Source organism: Triticum dicoccoides, chromosome 5B (genome assembly GCF_002162155.2).
Source record: "Triticum dicoccoides isolate Atlit2015 ecotype Zavitan chromosome 5B, WEW_v2.0, whole genome shotgun sequence".
Taxonomy (NCBI): Eukaryota; Viridiplantae; Streptophyta; class Magnoliopsida; order Poales; family Poaceae; genus Triticum; species Triticum dicoccoides.
This window is the reverse complement of record NC_041389.1, coordinates 705,610,287-705,622,404: the sequence shown is the minus strand read 5'-3', so window position 1 is coordinate 705,622,404 and position 12,118 is coordinate 705,610,287. Positions and strand designations below refer to the sequence as shown.

Here is a 12,118-nt window from a genome sequence, read left to right as displayed (position 1 = left end):
CACCAAGTTATTCAGAACTCAAACTGACATCAACAACTTATTCAGAACTCAAACTGGTAGACTTAACAAGAGATCGAACTTACATAAAACACTTCTGACATAATAAGCAACTGTATAGTATGCATATTCTGACTAAATTTTCAACAGAATCAACAGATCAACTGGTTATACTCGGCAATAATACCCAGAAACAGAGACAAGGTTCGCGAACTGACATCCGCCAGGAAAACCCACTAGTTATACTCTGCTCGAGCATATATAACCTATGGGACAAAAAACCTGGCGCGTCAATCAATCCACCCTGCCAATCAAGTCTGTACATAAAAGCAGTACAGCAGAAAAGCAGCAATCAAAACTAAGATTACAACGGCTGATAGGTACTAGCCACACTAGCTAGGACCACCCCCTTCACGAACCTGGCATGCACCAGATGGAATTTGAGCTACATGAGAAAAAGCAGTGATCAGAAAATGTGGAGTAGTAGAATACAAATGAGACTACAAGCTGCAATGGCAATTTAGTCATGATGGAGTGTTTGAGATAGTTTTGTTAGTCCTTCGAATTATTTGGAACTATTGCTATGGTTGTAACATTCAGAGACGATGATTTTTTGAAAACTCAAGTACCGCATATACGTAATATAATTATCATCAAAATGTTTCGCCATAGACATGTTTATTCGTACACAAGGAGGGTGCCACAAATTATGGGTTCACTCGGCAATAGACTTGATGTAAACACACGTACCTCGTTTCCATAGGCTTCTCTTGCTTCTTTGATATCAAGAAGCTGCCTCTTTTCACAGGCTGCTCTATTCCCTTCAAATTTTGACAGTCCTCAATCAAGACATTTTGTATTTCTGAAAGGTCATCTGCTTCACCAATGGACACAAGGCCGTGACAATACCGAATCTCTAATTCCTGGAGTGATGAGAGAGTACTGCTCCAAAGGTGGCCCGGAATGGATCTTATATGGCTATCCCAGCCTATTTTTAATGAAACGAGGGATTGAAGTTTTTCTAGGCAGCTGGGGACAAATGAAGAGATATCTCCACAATAACCTAAGTCGAGACTTTGGAGGGATGATGGTAATAACACCAATCCCCGCCAGTTGATTTTAGGGCAATAAAAAACTCTCAAGTACTCCAGAGAAGAAGAAACCCCAAACCTTTCACCGAGCATGGACAGCTTCTTACAAGCGATAATAGTGTTAGACTAAGTATATAGTAGATATACGTGTTGTAACATAACCTGTATTTGTACGGTTCCCTCTTATAAATATATGACAGCCGTGCCCATCAAGGGCATCGAGCATTGTTTCAAACCCTAGTTTGTCTAACATGGTATCAGACGACGCGTTCGATCCGCGCCGTGCTTCCGCCTCCTCTGCCGCCGCCTCGTCGGCCTCCGCCGCCGTGCCGCCTCCGTCAACCCTCGCGATGGATTCGCCGTTCATGGCGTCCGCACCCCTCGCCTGGGCTCGCCAGGGTGCCTCGGGGTCGCACCCGCCTGCGCCCCGATCGCCCGTGCCCCGATCGCCAGCGATCCAATCCGGCCCCGATGCATCAGGCGCTCCTGCATGGCCGGCCCGCGATGCGTCTGGAGTCTCTGCATGGCCGCCTCATGATTCGCATGGTGTAGCTGCATGGCCGCCTCGTGATCCATCTACTGCACTAGCGAATCCATCCGGCCCCAATATGTCTGGCGTCTCTGCATGGCCGTCTCGCGATTCCTCTAGCGCTCCTGCGCGACTAATCTACGCCGGGAATCAGCCCCCTGCTGTGTCGCCCTACATCGGGACTCAAGCGCATGCTGCGGCGCCGGCCTCCGCCCCCCTGGTGCTCCTGTTCAGGTCCCCTACGGCGGGTCGTATCCAGCACCGTACGTCGCGCCATCGCCGTCGCCGTACGTTGCGCCAGTGCCGTATGCTTCGTCCTCTGCGGTGACCTACGAGGCGCCGTACGGCGCGCCCTATGCGGCCTTTGTGCCGTATGTCGCGTCGCTGCAGCCCTACGGCGTACCTCCTACAGCGTCCTATGGTCATCACCAACACTACCGTGCGCCTCCGTCGGCCGATGCGCTGATTCCGTATAGTGCTCCTCCGACGCTCGACTCGCAGCTCTCCGCACCAGTGGCTGAACTAGGACCGTTCCACTTCGCTCATCTGGTGACGGTGAAGCTCTCTGCTGATAACTACCTCCTGTGGCGCGCTCAGGTGTTGCCACTGATGCGTAGTCACTACCTTGAGGGGTATGTCGACGGTACGCTGCCGTGTCCCCCGGCCATGGTTCCGGTGCCCTCAGCCGATGGTGGCTCCGTCATGGTGACCAACCCTGCTCATCATCGGTGGATCGCTCAGGATCAGGATATTCTGGATGCCATTCAGTCCTCGCTCACTCATTCCGTGGCTGGCATGGTGGTCTTTTCCGCGACGTCGAGGGATGCATGGGCCACCCTCGATTCCAGCTTCTCATCGCAGTCGCTGGGACGTTCTTCTGCCATTCGTAACCAGCTGGGTGAGGTCAAGAAAAATGATCTCTCCGTCACGACCTTCTTCAACAAGGTCAAAAGTCTGGCCGATACACTGTCATCTATTGGGAAGCCTCTTCGTGATGAGGAGTTTACTTCGTTCATTCTCAATGGGCTTGATGAGGACTATGATTCTCTTGTTGAAAACATCAACGGACGTGACACCCCGATGCCGCCTCGCGATCTCTACGCGCGCCTCCTCAACACCGAACAACGGCTTGCTGCCCGTCGCTCCGTCGGCGTCTACACGGAGGGTCCCTCTGCGAACGCTGCTCTCCGCGGGGGTGCCCGTGGTGCCAAGCAGAAGGCGCCGCCGTCCACGGGCTACCAGCCCCGTCCTCCCGCTCCACCTCCTCCGACGGCTGGCCGCAAGCGGCTACACTGTGAGGCATGTGGGGGTGGGGTTGAGTGTCAGCTTTGTGGCATTGAGGGGCACTTGGCGTCTCGCTGTCATCGTCGCTTCAAACGTGATTTCCTTGGCATTGGGAACAATGGGAAGGGTAACGAGAAGCAAGCTGCTCTCGCCACACAGGAGCCTGGGTTCACTCCTTCGTACTCGGTGGACCCTGCATGGTATATGGACACAGGCGCCACGGACCATTTGACGAGCCAGCTTGACAAGCTGGCCACTCGCCAGGCCTACACCGGTCATGATCAGGTCCGCACTGCCAATGGATCAGGTATGCCCATCTCACATGTTGGTCAGGCATCTCTTCTTTCACGTACCACTAAAACCTTGCGTCTTCTTGATGTCCTTCGTGTTCCTTCAGTCACACGTAGTTTACTCTCAGTTCCTAAGTTAACTCGTGACAACAATGTGTTTGTTGAGTTTCACCCTTTCCATTTTTTTGTTAAAGACCGGGACACGAGGGACGTTCTACTTAGTGGTCGAGCTCGCGATGGATTATATGCGCTTGATGTGCCACAAGTCCATGCACGAGTTCCTCAAGTTTTCAGTGGTGTTCGGGTGTCATCGTCGCAGTGGCATTCTCGCCTTGGTCATCCTGCCACTCCCATTGTGCGCCATGTGCTTCATCGTCATAGTCTTCCTGTCGAGTCGAGTAATAAGGAGTTTGTAGTGTGTGATGCCTGTCAACAAGGCAAGAGTCATCAGTTGCCTTTTTCTGTATCGAGTCGTGTTGTCAAGACTCCTCTCGAACTTGTGTTTTCAGATGTGTGGGGCTATGCCCAAACTTCTGTCAGTGGTCACAACTATTATGTCAGTTTCATCGATGCTTTCAGTCGCTTTACTTGGATTTATCTTACTAAGCGCAAATCTGATGTGTTTCATGTCTTTATGCAATTTCAAGCGCATGTTGAGCGGTTGCTTAAGCACAAAATTATCAATGTTCAATCCGACTGGGGGGGGGGGTGAATATCGTAATCTCAACACCTTCTTTCAGAAGCTTGGCATCTCACACCATGTGTCTTGTCCTCAAACACATCAGCAGAACAGTGCAGCTGAGCGCAAGCACCGTCACATAGTTGAAACTGGTCTAACCCTTCTTACACATGCCTCTGTTCCTTTTAGGTTTTGGAGCGATGCTTTTGTCACTGCTTGTTTTTTGATAAACAGGACTCCCACACGACTTCTTCGTATGAAGTCTCCTCTTGAGGTCTTGCTTCATGAAACTCCAGATTACTCCTTCCTCAAAGTGTTTGGTTGTGCGTGTTGGCCACATCTTCGTCCGTACAACAAGCATAAACTTGAGTATCGATCAAAAAAATGTGTGTTCCTTGGGTACAGTCCTCTCCACAAAGGTTAAAAGTGTCTCCACATTTCAACGAATCGTGTTTACATTTCCCGTGATGTTGTGTTCGATGAGACTGTCTTTCCTTTTTCCACGCTCACATCTTCCACTGATACTCCCGTCACCGAGTTGCACTCTTTTCTAGTTTTGCCTGATCAGTTTGTGGATGCTGCATATTCTCCTCTGTTGTTGCCTAACCATGGTGCAGGGACTGGGCGAGGTGCACGACTTGAGCTTCTTGAGGATGATAATGAGGCCTCACCTGCGCCAGCCGCCGCTACGCCGGTTGCGCCTGCTGCTACACCGGCTGCGCCTGCTGCTACGCCGGCTGCTCACGATGACAATCGCGCGTGCATGGGACATGCACGTGGATCCGACGAGGCACCCACGTCGCCTGGGTCCGTGGCCTCGTTGTCGCCTACGCCGGCCGCCGCGCTGTCGCCTGGGTCGCCTGGGCCGGCTGACCCGGCAGCGTTGCTCCTTGTGCTGGCTGCTCCCGCGACACAGTCGCCTGAGCGGACGGCTTCGCCGATCGTTGCTTCGAGCGGCTCGTCTTCACCAACCACTCCAGGCACGTCTTCTTCGTCGCTGATGGACAGTGGCTCCTCTGTGGTGGCTGCTCCACCGCCACCGCCGCCTGTCATCCTGCGTCCTCATACTCGCAGCAAGAGTGGCATCTTCCAACCGAAGAAGTGCACTGACGGCACTGTTGCATGGCTTGCGGCCTGTATGGCGCATACTGAGGCCGACCCTACGACTGAACCACGACATTTTCAGGCAGCATTTGGCATTCCACACTGGCGTGCTGCGATGGAGCAGGAGATTCATGCTCTTCAACGAAACAACACTTGGCGCCTGGTTCCACCTTCATCTGGTGTCAATGTCATTGACTCTAAATGGGTATTCAAGGTGAAGAAACATGCTGATGGTTCCATTGAGAGATACAAGGCACGTCTGGTTGCCAAGGGATTCAAGCAACGGTATGGTATTGATTATGCAGACACATTCAGTCATGTTATTAAACCAACCACTATTCGTGTTCTTCTCTCCTTGGCTGTTACTCGAGGATGGTCGCTTCGACAGCTTGACGTTCAGAATGCTTTTCTCCATGGAGTTCTGGAAGAAGAGGTTTATATGCGTCAGCCGCCCGGTTTTGTTGATCCTGCTCAGCCACATCATTTATGTCGTCTTGTCAAAGCTCTTTATGGTCTGAAGCAGGCCCCTCGTGCATGGCATGCACGTCTTGGCGCTGCTCTTCGTGCTCATGGGTTTGTGCCTTCTGCAGCGGACACGTCTTTGTTTATCCTTCAGCAACCGGAGATGACTATGTACATTCTGGTCTGTGTTGATGACATCATCGTTGTTAGCTCGTCTGCTGCTGCTACGGATCGGCTGGTGTCCTCTCTTGGTGCTGAGTTTGCTGTTAAGGATCTTGGGAGACTGCATTATTTTCTGGGTCTCGAGGTTCTTCATTCTGATGGTGGCTTGACTCTTACTCAGAAGAAGTACTCCCAGGATCTCCTCCGTCGTGCAGGTATGTTGCAGTGCAAGCCTGCTACGACTCCCATGTCTGTCACAGACAAACTAACTGCTCTTGCTGGTGACTTGCTTTCTCCTGAGGATGCCACTGAGTATCGCAACATTGTTGGTGGACTGCAATACTTGCTCATCACTCGACCAGACATATCGTTTGCAGTGAACCGTGTGTGCCAGTATCTTCATGCGCCGCGTGATTCTCACCGGTCCGCTGTTAAGCGCATCTTGCACTATGTTCGTCACACTGGTTCATATGGTCTTCATCTTCAGTCGGCGCCTTCTGGACTAATCTCCGCATTTTCTGATGCCGACTGGGCTGGTAGTCCTGATGACAGGCGATCCACGGGGGGACATGCTGTATTCTTTGGACCTAACTTGATCGTCTGGCAAGCTCGCAAGCAAGCTACGGTGTTCCGGAGTAGTACTGAAGCTGAGTACAAAGCGGTTGCTAATGCCACAGCTGAGATCATGTGGGTGCAGTCGTTGCTTCGGGAGTTGAAGGTCTCTCCAACTCAGCCGCCTGTCCTTTGGTGTGATAACATCGGTGCTACATACCTTTCATCCAATCCAGTATTTCATGCCCGAACGAAGCACATCGAAGTTGACTATCACTTTGTGAGGGAACGTGTTGCTCAGAAGCTTCTTCAGATCAAGTTTGTTTCTTCTAAGGATCAACTTGCTGATATTTTCACTAAGCCCTTGCCCTTGCCTTCTTTTGAGGGATGTCGACGCAATCTTAACCTTCTGAGTGTTTCAGGACATAGTTAAGATTGAGGGAGGGTGTTAGACTAAGTATATAGTAGATATACGTGTTGTAACATAACTTGTATTTGTACGGTTCCCTCTTATAAATATATGACAGCCGTGTCCACCAAGGGCATCGAGTATTGTTCCAAACCCTAGTTTGTCTAACAAATAGTAATACTCTCAACGGCAGGTAGATATCCATCTTCTTGGAGACAATCAATGGTTGCCAGTTCTTCGCTGTCTCTGATGGTTAGGGAAGTAAGGTTGGTGAAGATCTGTCCAGATTGTGCAATAGATGTAAGAGATCGACAATATGAAATGCACAACTCCTGTAGAGCTGGAAAATTCCACATTTGTAGTTGGATGGATGTGGAACCACTCGATGAGAAGAAAAAGTGGGTGAGAGAGCAGCATTGGATATCGTCTGTGAAATTCTCAAAACTCTGATCTGTCAGTGTACCATTGCGTACCACAAGCTTCTTGAGAGAGGGCGCAATCAAACTTTGGGAGTTTATATTTCCACAGTGTTCAACCCTGAATATTTCAAGGCAATGAAACTCCCCAAATCTTTCGGTTGGTACTGATATTAATTTCTGGCAATTCATTATTGCAAGTTTCTTCATGACTGGTAGATAAGTTGGATGTAGAAGTTGTTCGAGACTTGATAAACGGTGACACCCATCAATAATTACATCTGTCAGGGACGAGAAACAGGTGCCGCCATTAAGTATCTCGAGTCCACCACAATGAAGAAATGAAACAGATGTTATGCTTGGCAAGCTTTGTGGCTCAAACCAACAAGGACTAGAGACTTGACACCAGCAGGAGGTTTTAAATCTGGGAGGACTTCTATCTCGTTTTCCTCACTGACAGAAGTGTCGATGAATTTATTATCCCCATATCTATCCAAGTAAGACCATTGCAACGTCAGCTTGTCAAGACATTCCTTATTTTTGAGTTCGGCTTCTGCTGGATGATCATTTCTTAGCTTGTCAACATTATTTATCTCCAAATGTCCGCGAAGGTGCTTCATATTCTTTATGAATCTACACCCTAGTCCCTGCTCATCTTTGGCTGCATCAAGATTTACTCCATAATAAGATTCTTCTTTTCGAGATCTTCTAATATTTGGACCATATTTAAATCCCTGCGATTCAAATCTCCAAAGGTTGACCAACATACTGAAGTCACTAGGCAAGCTTTCTAGCTTGCATTTCTTAACACATATGACCTGTATATTGTGGAGCCTACAAATCGTTGCTGGAAGAGTGGTGATAGAACACGTTCTGGATACCTCAATGTACCGAAGATGCTTCAATTTGGCAATGCTAGCTGGTAACTCATTAATGGAGGCACAAACAATCACGCGCATACGCGTAAGTTCACTGCACCAAGCATCCATCAAACTAGCTGGAATTTTTTTATTTGCTAAAGATTTGTTGCAGAGAATGGTACGTAGCTTTTTGCACTTGCGAAGGCTCAATAAGTGGAAATTGCTGATGTCTGTGCTAGATAGTACTGACAAATGGCGAACATTATGAGGAATTCTTTCGATGTCATCCTTGTTTTTCACGATGAAACAGTCATCCTCTGAAACTTTTTGTGCCATATCATGCAACAAGTCATGGATTAAGTATTTTCCTTGAACTTCTTGAAAGAAGGATCGACTTAATAGGTCATTAAAGTATTGAGGGCCAATTTCTTGAACTGGAATAACACCTTGACGTTTCACAAAGCCTTCTGCTACCCAAATTTCAGCTAAATGGCCCTTTTCAAACTCCTTATCTTTGGGGTACACAGCACAGAATGAAAAGCATCTCTTCAAGTGGAATGGTAAATACATATGTAGCTCAACCGAAGGGCTGGCAAAATTTCGGTCATCTCTTGGTCCAACTCCCACAGTTCACTCTTTAGTATATTATTCCAATGTGATGTATGAAGGTCATGTCGTAACATGTGTCCAAGAGTTTTAGCGGCTAAAGGGGAGCCCTTCAACTTAGGAAGTATCTCTCTACCAATGTGCTCTAACTCTGGAAAATTGTCAGAACTCTCAGACCCAAACACGCATAGTTTGAAGAAATTCCAAAAGACATCGTCCTTTAAGCCTTCTAGTATAATGGGCTCCATAGTGTGCACTAAATCAACAACCTTTGGAGATCTTGTGGTGACTAACATCATACTTCCACGTACCACATTTTTCAGAGGTCCACAAAATCTCTTCCAGCACTGGCCGTTTTCCTTGAGAGCATCATCCCACAAATCATCGAGGACAATCAAGAACTTTCTATTTTCTAGTGTGTTAGAAAGAGCATGCTGGAGAGAATTCAGATTTTTAGTCGTTGCCTCTTTACCAAAAAATGATTCTATAGCCTCTTTAGTCAGCCTCTTCTCATCGAAATCATCTGAGACACAAATCCAAATTATTGTGTCAAAGTGAGACTTTACCTTTGGATGACTACAAATATGCTGGGCCAAAGTGGTCTTTCCAACACCCCCAATTCCAACTATTGGCAAAACTGGAAGCTCTGGTAATCTTGGTTCATGTACACTAGTTTCCCTCTTGCGTTTTGAATGAGTGCTACTATGTGTAGGCATGAGCAGTCCCAAGATCTGCTCTAGCACCATGTCACGACCAAATATTTTTGTTTCACTGCGAAAAGAGCTAGTTTCTGGCCTGACTGTTTTCTCAAAACGCGGTGTCACTTCACCCAACCCCTTCTTCTCTAGGTGATTGGAAATAAGATCCAACCGTTTTTGGATATCATTCACACTGGTAAAGCTATTAAAGAAGTCCGTAAAAGATGACTGCCTTGCATTTCCCTCCACTATCACCTTATGGTTGTACCATCTGAGCTCATCAAGAAGATCTTCAACATTGTAAACTGTGTCCTTGAGTTTTGGAAGGAGCTCGGTCACACCATCTTTGTGGCTTCTCCATTCCGCTCGATTAATGAGGTCATACATCTCTGGAAGAGTATCACTGAGGTGTTGCAAGCCACTCTGCAGCTGAAATAGTTTATTTTGAAGCTCTTGCTCCTGAGTGCCTCTCCATTTGGATGAAATAGCAGATTTAGCCCACTGAAAAAGATTAGCATACTCATTGATACCAGTAGTGACCCCAGTAGTATCAATTATATCCATGGTGAAATGAGAATCAATAGATCCTTTCTCCCTGCTGACAACCCAAGCAAACAATGAGCAAACTTATTTTCATGATCAAATAATGCTAATAAAGGTATAAGTAGGATAAATTAGATGTGATGCAAACAACCTGACTAGGTCCTCCGTGATGTCTAAAATGACAAAGAACAAACCTGAGATTTCGGTTTTGCGAGAAATAGCCATCGTCGTTCCAGGTCACATCTCCAGGCCTTCGAGTAGCATGACACTCCTGGTTCCTAAAACAATGAAATGGTAATCCTAGCGTAAGTAGAAAGCACATCTTCCTGGAAAGGAAAAAGGGGTATAATATAAAACCTCATGGTGGACTCGTGTTCATGATCCGTGGGGTTGGCAAGGGACTCAAACCGACTGCTGCTATCATGGACCCCGATCGAAGCTGAGGAGGCCGTAAAATATATCAGTACGTTTTGGATAAAGGGAAATAACATTGGTCTATGATATTATAAGATGCTGACTTTAATCATCTAAAACAGTCACTCCTGCTCTATGCAGCAAAAGGTACATTAAACCAGGATGAACATTACGAAGTACTTGCCTTTAAGGCATTTCAATTATTTTGAACAGTCAAAATAACAACCAGAGAATGCAGTTTTTATATGTAGTTTGCATTGTACAAAATATATGAACATATCTATCAAGCGTTGCATGGTTTGCATGGTCCGGTGTCCGCCGGAATTTAGAGCATACCGTTGGATGGACGCCATCCCACCGGATGTCTGCGGGCACATCTGAAATTGTCCACAAACAGTTAAGGGAAACTCCAACGTGAATCACCAAAACTCCCCTAAATATGGACAGTCCGGACATTTTTTGCCATCCAACACTAGTCACCAAATTTGTCCTCACCATCCGTCCGACATCCCACAAAATGGGACCAAAGGTAGGGGATGTTTGGGGTAGTCTGTACGTCCTCCACATATGCATCTGACAACGCGGACCCACCCAAAAACCCTCCCTTCGCTCAGACTAGGATCGTCTGCTCCGCTCTTCGCTCTGCATTCATGCCGGTTAGATAACATGGCCGGACACTGGTTGCCACGTACCACATTGATGCCGACTGGCCGAGCCACACACTTGGCCCGGCTCAAAGGAGGGCGGCGCGGGCAGAGTCCACGACCGTGGCCTATAGTCGTGGCCAGGCCGAGGTGGCCAAGGCTCTGCGCTAGATGGAGAAGGACCAGCGACTGCACCGCGGGCGTGGAGCGGTGGCCGATGAGGTCGCAATGCCTAGCGGCGTTTCTTCCACTGGAAGGACGACGACGATGATGGCTCGGACGGCAGCGGCCATAAAAAACGTGACACAGACGACGACGGAGGTGCCGACAGCCACGGAGGCCATGCCGATGAGGTCACCGTCAGGAAACCTCCATAATTAAGATTCGTTTTTTTAAATTCCATTCAGTTTAGTTAAAATAATCCTTTTGGTTGTAATATACCAAAATGTAACGACGATAGCGAGTGGTATCCCTCAAGATGAGTACCATCACTAGGGCGCAACTGGAGATGGATATCGTCCGTTTTAGCATGATTTTTCTTTTCATTTTAGAAATACCCGTTTTAAATGGGGAGGACATTTGGTGAATGCAGTTAGATAACGTCTGCATTGTTCGCGTCCGCAGATACATTCAATTTCAAACGTATTCACAGACATTTGGTGATGTCTCTTTCGATGATAGGGTGTCTGTTTGAAGGAGCGGGTTTAGAGATGCCCTAAGTGCCGAGCCTGTCTAAGCATTCACCCCTACCTCGAGATATGCCGGATTTAGCACCGACAGCGAGCGAAACTTAACTTCACCGCTAACGCGGCGGCCATGGTTGATCTCACCCCTCCCGTCATTCGAATTGTTACTCACAATGATGAGAAAGAGCATCGAAAGTCCAAGGTGCAACTCATGGCCGAGCTCGCTGATGCCGACTTTCTGTCCAAGCTTGTCAAGGAGAATCTGCAAATCTTCACCGAGAACCAAGCGTTCATCTAGTCCGTGGAGGACGAGCCACCATCGACCGCGAGCATGCCCAGCTCTCCTGCCTCCAAGTTGAGAATCAGGATATGTTCGACAATCTTGCCGACGAGGACGAGATGTCGTGGAACTGGCCCACCGCAAATGACAATTGGGCCGGCCCCTCTGGCAGGTGTGATCCCCGTCTCCTCCTCCAATTTAGATTTCTTGAACAACGTCAAGGGCGATGACAAGTAGAACTATATGGTTTGTAGTTTTATATGGTTTATATCAATGTTTAACCTGGTTTGATGTGGATCTAGTTTTAATGTAGTAGGCAACAGTCTGTTTAATCATGCTATGTATGAACTAGTTTAAATATGTGTTTGAAATGAGTTTAATCCCCTAGAGGATAATTTTATTTAGGATCAGG

The 12,118-nt window shown here is 47.8% G+C and overlaps 2 pseudogenes; both read right to left on the bottom strand.

The window, feature by feature from the left end:
- Window positions 1-291: 291 nt before the first annotated feature.
- Window positions 292-9,703, bottom strand: LOC119310630 (annotated as a pseudogene).
- Window positions 9,704-9,778: 75 nt separating this feature from the next.
- The window catches only part of LOC119310629, a 5,587-nt pseudogene continuing 3,247 nt past the window's right edge, over window positions 9,779-12,118 (bottom strand).